The sequence below is a fragment of the Rhincodon typus genome, chromosome 21, assembly GCF_021869965.1.
Source record: "Rhincodon typus isolate 14 chromosome 21, sRhiTyp1.1, whole genome shotgun sequence".
NCBI lineage: Eukaryota > Metazoa > Chordata > Chondrichthyes > Orectolobiformes > Rhincodontidae > Rhincodon > Rhincodon typus.
In genome coordinates, this window is record NC_063352.1 from 27157348 (window position 1) to 27167655 (window position 10308).

Below are 10308 nucleotides of genomic sequence, written 5' to 3' on the forward strand. Positions count from 1 at the left end.
AGACCCTTCATCAGAAAATTCTGTGTTCATCCAGCTCTACACCTTGTTATCCTAGATTTTCCAGCATCTGCAGTTCCTACTATCTCTGATACAAACTTTGATAAAAGTTTGCTTTACCCAAAGTTAGAGTAATGTGATCAGTTCTGATGCGTATATTTTAAAAAAGATATGGTGTACCAGAGAAAGGGAACAAACACTTAATTGATTGAAATCAGAATGGAATAGTTAGAATAACCGGGAAAGATTTGAACAGGCTGGGACAAATTTCTCTGGAGTAGAACACACTGAAGGATGATGACTTCATAAAGGTCTCTCAGATTATGAGAGGGTTTGATACGTTAGATGCAGAGAAGATGTTTCCAAGGAAACCATAAATATGTCATTTCTAAAAGAATTCAGGAGAAACCTCTGTGATTACAAAGTGAAACTAGCTACCACAGGATATAATTAAAGTGATTAGGTTGGAAGCATTTGGGCAGGGCCCTTGTGGTGCAATGGTAGTGTTCCTCCATCTCAGCAAGGAGACCAAAGAGCAATTCCTACCTGCTCCAGAAGCGTGCCGTACCCTGTCTGAGCAGGTTGGTTAGAGTATCTAGAACCATTTACGGGAAGCTGGAATGAGCTCATGAAGGAGAAAGGATTGTGTTGGATGATTAACGAGCAGGAGAAGGGCAATTTCTTTTTAAATTTTATCTTGGGATGTGATGTCACTAGCTCCCATTTGTTGTCAACACTAATTGCTCTTGAGAGGATGGTGCAGAGCTACCTTCATGCTCAACTGCATTCTTTGTGGTCAAATACTCCCACAGTGCCATTAGGAAGGATTTCCCACAATATGAACATAGAGGAATATAATTCCATGTTAAGGTGGTGTACGACTTGGACGGGATCTTGCAACCAGTGCTGTTCCCATTTCACTTCTGGCTTTGTCCTTCTAGGTGATAGAGATCGAAGTTTACATGGTGCAGACAAACGAGTCTTGGTGAGTAACAGCAGTGCATCTTGTAAATGATAGCTGTTACTGCTGTATATGTCCATTGAGGAGGAAGTTAATGTTTAAGTTGGTGGAAAGGGTGTTGGTCAAAGGGATTGCTTGAGAGTATTCCATAACACTTCTGACTTGCATCATGTAGACAATGAACATATTTTGGTCATTCAGGAGGTCAGTTACTCCCTTCAGAATTCCCAGTCTTTGACACACTTTTATAGTTTCAGCACTTATGTGCCTAGTGCAATTCAATTTCTGATTGATGGTAACCCCCAAGATATCGACAGTGGGTTTTTCATCAATAGTAATGCAATTGAATATCAAGGGATGATGGTTAGATTCTCTTTTGTGGGAGATGGTCATTGTCTGGCACTCCTGTGGAATGAATGTCAGTTGCACATTATTAGCTTGAATGTTATCCAGTTTTTCTGTATTTGGATGTGGACTGCTTCAGTGTCTGAGGAGTCACAAATGGTGCTGAACATTGTGCAATCATCAGCAAATATCCCCACTTCTGACTTCATGTTGGAAGGAAGGTCATTGATGAAGCAGTTGAAGATGGTTGGATCTAAGACATTACCTAAAGGAATGAATATATCGATGTCCTGAGCCTGAGATGATTGGCCTTAAACCACCACAACCATCTTCCTTTGTTCTAGATATGATTCCAAACAGTGGAGCGACTTCCCCTGGAGATAGCAAGAATTGCTGATGCTGGAGTCAGAGATAACACAGTGTGGAGCTGGAGGAACGCAGTAGGCCAGGCAGCATCAGAGGAGCAGGAAAGTTAACGTTTCGGATCGGGACCCTTCTTCAGATTTCCCCTAATTCCCATTGACTCTAGTTTTTCCAGGGTTCCTTAATGTCATACTTGATTGAATGCTGCCTTGACATTAAAGACAGTCAAAACAAAACAGATGAAATGAGAGCACGAGTAGAAATACATAAATATGATTTGGTAACCACTTCAGAGATATGTCAGTGGGATGATGTGGATTGGGATCTTATTCTTGAATAGTACAGGACATTCAGGAAAAGGTGGAGGAGTGACTGTTTGTCAATGACAGTAATAGAGTGGGGTGATTTTATTCAGGAAACCAGCATATGGAAGTAGTTTGGGTAAAAGTGAGAGATTATAAAGGCAGGAAGTCATTTTTGGGTTTACTGATTCCCTGACAGTAACAACATGGTAAGATGGAGCATAAGGGAAGAAATGTAAACTTGTCAGAAAGGCAGAGCAATATTTATGGAATATTCTAATCTACATATCAACTGAAAAAATCGGATGGGCGAAGATCACCTAAATGAAGAGTTTATAGAATGTTTGTGAGACTGTTTCTTTGTAAAGCATGTTTTGGAGCTGGCCAGAAAGCATGCTGTACCAGACCTAGTATTGTGCAACAAAACACGACTAATTAACTATCTCATATCGAAGGTGTACATAGGTTTTACATTCAATTTGAGGGAGAGAGGAGTGGGTCTGAGATTGTCTTTAAAGCAAGGCAATAATGAGGGCAAGAAAGTGGAACTGGCTAAAATGAATTGATAAATAGGTTAAAGGACAGTTCAATATAGATGCAGTGGAAGACATTTGAGGGGATATTTCGGAATAAACAAAATAGATGCATTCTGTAGAGTAAGAAAAATTTCAAGGGATGAACTCTTGGTAGTTAATCGATATGGTAAGATAATATCGAAGTTAAATGGCAGCAAAGCTAAAGAGCTGGGAAACAAGGAGGAGGGCACACCCCTTTCTGCATCAGTGGAGCTGAGCTGGAGATGGTTGAGAGCGTCAAGTTCCTAGGAGTGACGATCACCAACAATCTGTCCTGGACCACCCATGCTGATGTGACAGTCAAGAAGGCACAACAACGCCTCTTCTTCTTCAGACGGCTAAGGAAATTTGGCACGTCCATAAGGACCCTCACCAACATTTACAGATGCACTATCTGGATGCATTAAGGTTTGGTACAGCAACTGTTCTGCCCAGGACTGTAAGAAACTACAGAAAGTTGTGAACACAGCCTAGACCATCACGCAAGCCAACCTTTGATCCATTTACTCCATCTACACTTCTCATTGCCATGGAAAGGCAGCCAACATCATCAAAGACCCTTCCCACGCCAGTTATAATCTCTTCCAACCTCTTCCATCAGGCAGAAGATACAAAAGCTTAAACGCACATATCAACAGGTTCAAGAACAGCCTCTTCCCTGCTGTTATTAGACTTCTGAATGGACATCTCAAATTTCAAATTTAATGTTGATCTTGCTTTTTGTGCACCTTCTTTGCAGCCATAACATTGTATTCCTTGGTCTGTTCAATCACCCTATGATCATTGTATGTTATGATCTGCCTGTACTGCATGCAAAAATAAACTTTTCACTGTACATAGGACAATAATAAATCAAATTAAATCAAATCAAAATGAAAAACATGTAATTGTGCAAAGGCAGGTCAGAAGACTGGACAGAATATTTAAAAAATATAAACAATGACCAACAAGTTATAAAGAAGCTAGGGAATATGAGAGACAGCTAGCCAAAAATATAACAGTAAACAGTAAGAGTTTTTATTAAATATTTTAAAAAGTAAGGTGTTTACAAAGTGAGCATTAGTCCTATAGAAAGTGAGGTCAGAGAATTAATAATGGAAAATAAGGTAGCAGCAGATGAATTGAACAGGTATTGTGTGTCTGTCTTTACTATGGAGGATGTAACTAACATCCCAGAAGCAGTGATAAATCAGGAAATGGAAGGGTGGATGAAATTCACGAAATAACTTTACACCAGAAAAGTGATGTTGAGTAAATAGTTGGAACTGTGGGCTGACAAGTGTCCAGGTCCTGATTGTCTGCATCCAAGGGTCTTAAAAAAAGCATCTAATGAGATAGTTGATGGATTGGTTTTAATTTTCCAAAACTGCCTCGATTTGGGAGCAGTCCAAATAGATTGGAAGGTATCAAATGTAATTCTTTTATTCAAAAAGGGAGACAGAAAGTGGGAAACTACAGATCAGTTAGCTTAATATCTGTTAAAGGAAAATGTTAGAAACTATTATTAAAGATATAGCAGGACCCACAATTAATTTCAAGGTGATCAGGTAGAGTCAACATGATTTTGTGAAAGGGAAATCATATTTCACCAATATTTTGGAGTTCTTTCAGGAGGTAACATGCTATGGATAGAGGGGAGCTGGTAGATGTACTGTAATTTTGTTTTGAGAAAGCATTTGATAAGTTGCCACATCGAAGGTTATTTTGGAATGTAAAAAGCTCATGCTGTGGAGGATAGTGCATTGTCATAAAAAATAGGTTGCTACCGGGGAGCCAATAGATATAACTGTAGATATAAATGTCTTCTGTAACAAGTGGTGTGTCATAGGGATTGCTGCTGGGACCTCAACATTTACAATGTAAATAAATGAGTTAGATGAAAGGACAGAAGGTGTGGTTGCCACATTTGCTGACGATTCAAAAATAGGTAGGAAAGTAAGTTATGAAGAGGACATAAGGAGGGTACAAAAAAAATAACTTAATTGAATGGGCAAAGATGTGGCAAATGAACTATAATGTGGGAAAATGTGAAATTGTCTGATTAGGGTGGAAGAATATAAAAAATGCATATTATCTAAATCGTGAGATAGAGCTCTAAGATGCATAGAGATCTAAGTGTCCGAGTGCACAAATCACAAAGGATTAGTATGAAGGCATAGAAAGTAATTAGGAAAGCCAACAGAATGTTATCATTTATTTTGAGGGTAATTGAATACACAAGTAGGGAGGTTATGCTTCATTTATGTTGTACTGAGACTGCTCACAGCATTGGTCATCTTATTTAAGGAAGCCTGTAACTGTGTTGTAAGCAGTTCAGAGAAGGCCTACCACACTAATACCTGGAATGGGGATTGACCTATGAGGAAAGGTTGGACAGTTTAGGCTTATTCCACTGGAGTTTAGAAAAGTTAAGAAATGACTTGTTGAGAAATCTAAGATCCTGAAGGGTGGTGATAGATAGATGTGAAAATGATGTTTCCTCTAATGGGAGAATCCAGAATAAAGAGTCATCATTTAAAACTTAGGGGTCAGTCATTTAAAACAAGGATTTGGCAAGTTAGGCAGATATTGGTTAAAAAAAAACTTGGCGTGAAATGTTGTATATGAGTCTAGAAGGCTCTGAAAGTGCTACTACTTGATTGTGAATGTGTCATGAGGATTAATAGAAAACAGCTTATTCTTATGATAGGTAAATAAGGGCACAGATGAAATAAACTATATTTGCTTACTCTGCTGGATGGAATATATTGGACTAAATTTCATGGCCATGCTCTTGGCCCACAATGGCCATTTCTGAGAGCCCTAATAGGATTAAATCCCACCAAGATATTTACCTTTCTGCTTTCGGGTTGCTAGTGATTTCAGGGGGAGCACCTTGCTTTCAAGAGCTGCTGGCCAGTCATGAGCCATCGTCACTTCAGCTCCAGGAGCACCACTGCAGGAGGCCTATGGGAGGAGCGGCTATGGGGGTTCTGAGTGCAGGTAGGTGGGTGGGCTTCATTGGAGCCTGCCAATCATATACCTGTGAGGAGGGCGGGAGGAGGGATTGCTGTGGGGTGTCAGTGTGGAAAGCAGGAGTTTCCTGCTGTAGGGGTGGCCCTTGCTGCCTGTGGGTCTTTCTGTGAGGTGTCTGATCAGGAGATACTTTCCACCAGCACAAGCCTGCAGCAAGGTTGTCAGGCTGTATTTGACAATCATGTATTTGTATAATGACTCCCTGCTGCTGGTAGAATACCAGTAGGAACTGGATGAAGCTATTCATTCACCAGTAAAGGGCCTCAGTTAGTCTCAGGGCATGAAAGCCCATTCTTGACCTTTCCTGCCCCACTTTTACACAGGAGGGCAACAAACTCTCCACCTTGCTCCTTCCTACTTGATTATACAATACCCACCCTCACCTCCCTGCCCACTCCTGGGGAAGGCATTAAATTCTGGGAAAGTATGAAGTTATCCACTTCAAAATGAAAAACTGCAAAATGGAATATATTTTTAAATGGCAAGAGACTGGGAGGTTCTGTGTTCAGTGACCTGGGTGTCCTTATACATGAGTTACAGGACATTAACATTCAAGTGCAGCAAGCAATTAGGAAATAATTGAAATGTTAGCCTTTATTGCAAAAGGATTAGAGTATAATAACAAAGAAATCCTACTGCAGTTGTACATGACTTTGGTGAGTTCATACCTTAAATGCTGTGCCCAGTTACTGAAGGAAGGATACACACGCTTTAGAGGGAGTGCAAGCAAGGTTCATTACAATAATTCCTGGGATGATGTGGTTCTCCGATGGAAAGGGTTTGAGAAGACTAGGGCTGTATTCCCTAGAGTTTAGAAAACTAAGAAGTGATAAGGTAGACACTGGGACGATGTTTCCTTGTCTGAGTATTATGAAAGCAGGGGTCACATTCTGAATAAGGAGTTGTGCATTCAGCACCAAGATAATGAAAAATATCTTGACACAAATGTTTAGAAACTTTTGGAATTTTTCTATCTCAGAGCATTGTGGATACTCATGTGTTGAATATCTTCAAGCAGCAGTCTGTAGGTTTTTGGATATGAAGGAAATCAAGAGATATGGGATTGTACAATATGGTAGACTTAAGTACAAGATCAGCCACCATTATTTTGCATGGTGGAGAAGATCTATGGCCTAGTCTGACTGCTATTTCTCGTATTCTTACTACATGTGCGTGCTTTCCACCTGTGTTGCCTTTTCTCATATGTGAATCAGTGCTGTTAGCTATGCATGTTATTTAACTTCAACAGATACTGCAACTTAGGCATATTCAAAGAATTTCACACTTTTGTCACGATCAAATTGATAAAGTTGGTGTTGAGACTAAAAATGGCAAATAGAAGCAAAAATGCTGTCTCTCACTGTCTGTAAACTTCAGATTATCCAAATCTCCACTAGCCATATCTTAAATTGCACATTCACTCATTGTTTTTGTGCCAATTGACTTATATTGGCCAGCTCTAAGTCACCATTAGTTTAATTTTTATATTGTCATTCTTATTTTCAAATCTCTTCATGGCCTAGTCTATAACCTCTTTCAATTCTCAAAAAATCCCTTTGCGCTTCACTTTTGGCTTCCATATCCCCAGTTATAATTGTGTCATCAATGGCAACTATGTTCTCAACTAGCTCAGGCCCTAATCTTTGGAATTCCTTCTTAAGCTCTAACCCCTTCTTCAGTTGCTTCTATGACACGACTTTAAAACCTACCTCATTGATGAATCTTTTGGTCATTTGCACTAATATCTCTTTTTATATATTGATTCATGGGACATGGTTGTCATTAATTGGGTCAGAGTTTATTTCCCAACACTAGTTGCCCTTGAGAAAGTGATGGTGAGCTGCCTTCTTGAACTGCTGCAGACCATTTGCTAAGGGTACACCCACACTGGTGATAGGGAGGGTGTTCAGGATTTTGACCAAGTGACACTGAAGGAACAGTGATACATTTCCAAGCCAGGATGGTGAGTGGCTTGGAGACGACTTTGCAGATGCATTTTGCTTTCATCCTTCTAGATGGTAGTGGATGTGGTTTTGGAAGGTGCTCTCTAAGGTGCCTTGCAGGAATTTCTGCATCGCATCTTGTAGATTGTAAACATTGCTGCTACTGAGCTAGGTGGTGAAGGGCGTAGATACTCATTGATGTAATCCCAATCACATTTGTCCTATATGATGTAAAGTTCATTGAGTGTTGTTAGAGCTGCACTCATTCATGCAAGTAAGGGGTATTCTGTCACACTCCTGACTTGTGCCTTGTTGATGGTGGGCAGGCTTTAAGAAATCAGGAGGTGGATTGCTTGCTACAGGATTTATAGCCTCTGGCCTGGTCTCGTAGCTACTGTATTAAATAGCTAGTCCAACACAGTTTCTGGTGAATGGTAATACCCAGGATATTGACCGTAGGGGATTCAATGATGGTAATGCCATTGAATGTCAAGAGGAGATGGTTAGATTCTCTTTTATTGGAAATGGTAATTGCCTGCACTTGTGCAGTCCAAATGTTGCATGCCATTTCTTGTCGGTCCAAACCTGGATATTGTCCAGATCTTGCCGCTTTTGGACACAGAGCAACATTTTGCAATTTTCAGTGAGCATCCCCACTTTCTGATCTTGTGATGGAGGGAGGGGCATTGATGACGAAGCTGGAAATGGTTCAGTCCAGAACACGACTATGAGGAACTCCTCCAGAGCCAATAAGCACAACCATTTTCTTTTGTGCCAGGTATGACTCCAACCAGTGGAGAGTTTTTCTCTGATTCACATTGATTCCAGTTTTGCTAGGGCTCCTTAATGCTTCACTCCATCAAATGCTGCCTTGATTACAAGAGCAGTAGTCTCACCTGACCTCCAGCATTCAGCTCTTCTGTCCATGTTTGATCCAAGGCTGTAATGAGGCCAGGAACTTGGTGAATCTAAATGAACCCAAACTGAGCACCAGTGAGCAGAATATTGTTAGGAAAATGTTGTTTGAAAGCAATGCAGATAACCCCTTCCAAAACATGACCAGTGATCAAGAGTAGACTGATGGGGCAGTAATTGGCCAGGTTGATTTGTCTTACTTTTTGCGTACAGGATGCACCTGGGCAATTGTCCACATTGTCAGATAAATGCCAATGCTGTAGCGGTACTGGAACCATTTGGTTAGGGGCCCGGCAAATCTTCAGTATTATTGTGGGAGTTTTGTCAGGGCCCAGAATCCAGTGCCTCCAGCAGTTTCTTAATATCATGTGGAGTGAGTTAAGTTGGCCAAAGACTGGCAACTGTGATGCTGGGGACATGTAGAGGAGGGCAAAATGGATCATCTATTTTGCACTTATGGCTGAAGATTGTAGCAAATGCTTCAATCCTGTTTTTGGCACAGATGTGCTGGGCTTCCCTATCTTTGATGATAATGGTATTTGTGGAACATCTTCCTCTTCTGAGTTGATTATTTTTCCACCATCATTCATGACTGGATGTGGCAGGACTGCAGAGCTCAGATTTAATCTGTTGGTTGTGGAATCACTTAGCTCTGATTATCACTTGCTGCTTATGCTGTTTGGCATGCAAGTAGTCCTGCTTTTAGTTTTGCCAAGCTCATTTTTGGTTATGTCTGGTGCTGCTCCTGGCATGGCCTCCTGCACGCTCCATTGAATCAGGGTTGATCCCCTGGCCATGAGGTTGGAGATTATGTTGGAGTACAGTTCTGCTGCTGCTGGATGAAGTCTATCCACACAACCTGATTGAGGGTATTCTCAATGTGAAAGCAGAGCTAAGTTTCCCTAGGACTGTGCAGTCACTTTCTGTCTGATAATACTTGTGAAGTGCCTTGTCACACTTCACTATGTTAAAAGTGCTAGATAAATTCAAATTGTTGAAGAAAACTACTGCAGGTGCTGGAAGTCAGAAATTGAAATAGAATATGGTGCAAATACTCAGCCGATCAAATAGCATATATTGATAGAGAAATAGAATGAAGTCCCAGCTCAATGGCAAAGCCTAAACAACATGGTTTGGACCTCCTCAGAGTACATAATTGAAGATACTATTGCTGAAGCAATGATTCCTATATGTACTAATGACACAGATCTGATAAAGAGCTGAAAGAACATGTGGTTCCATCAAGGGAGATAGTTATGCTGGAATCTTTGGAATGCAACTAGACTGGGTAGGCTAGAGTAACATGTAGGTTTAGACAGAGATCTCAGAGTTTTGTGCCCCTTAGGGGCACTTGTTCAGACTTCCAGCATCTTAAAGGTTTTCCTTAGAGGCTGTTCACAGTTTGAAACAGAGTTCACTTACTTCAAACAAAAGCAAAACACTGCAAGTGATGCAAATCCGCAATAAAAGCAGAAAATGCTGGAAATATTCAACAGGTCGGACAGTGTCGGGGGATAAAGAAAGAGTACTGACACGAATCATTAACTGTCTTTCTGCTCCACAGGTGTGACCTGATCTGCTGAGCGTTTCAGCCATTTCTTTGTTTTTATATCATTTGCTGAAGACTTTTCACATCCTCAGGGCATTCCGGACTGTTTCAAAGCTAATTTGAAGTATAATCTTTGTTATTTTATACACAATGGGATAGAAGATTTGTCACGGTGACAACAACCTGTCATGGACATCAATGGAATAAATAAACAAATGTATTTTGGTGGTGTGGGTTAAGGGAGGAAGTTTGGCAGGATACCAGGAGAGTATCATTGCCCTTCTTTGAATACAACCAGACCACTTTTAAATAAGAGATAACAAGGTGTAGAGCTGGATGAACA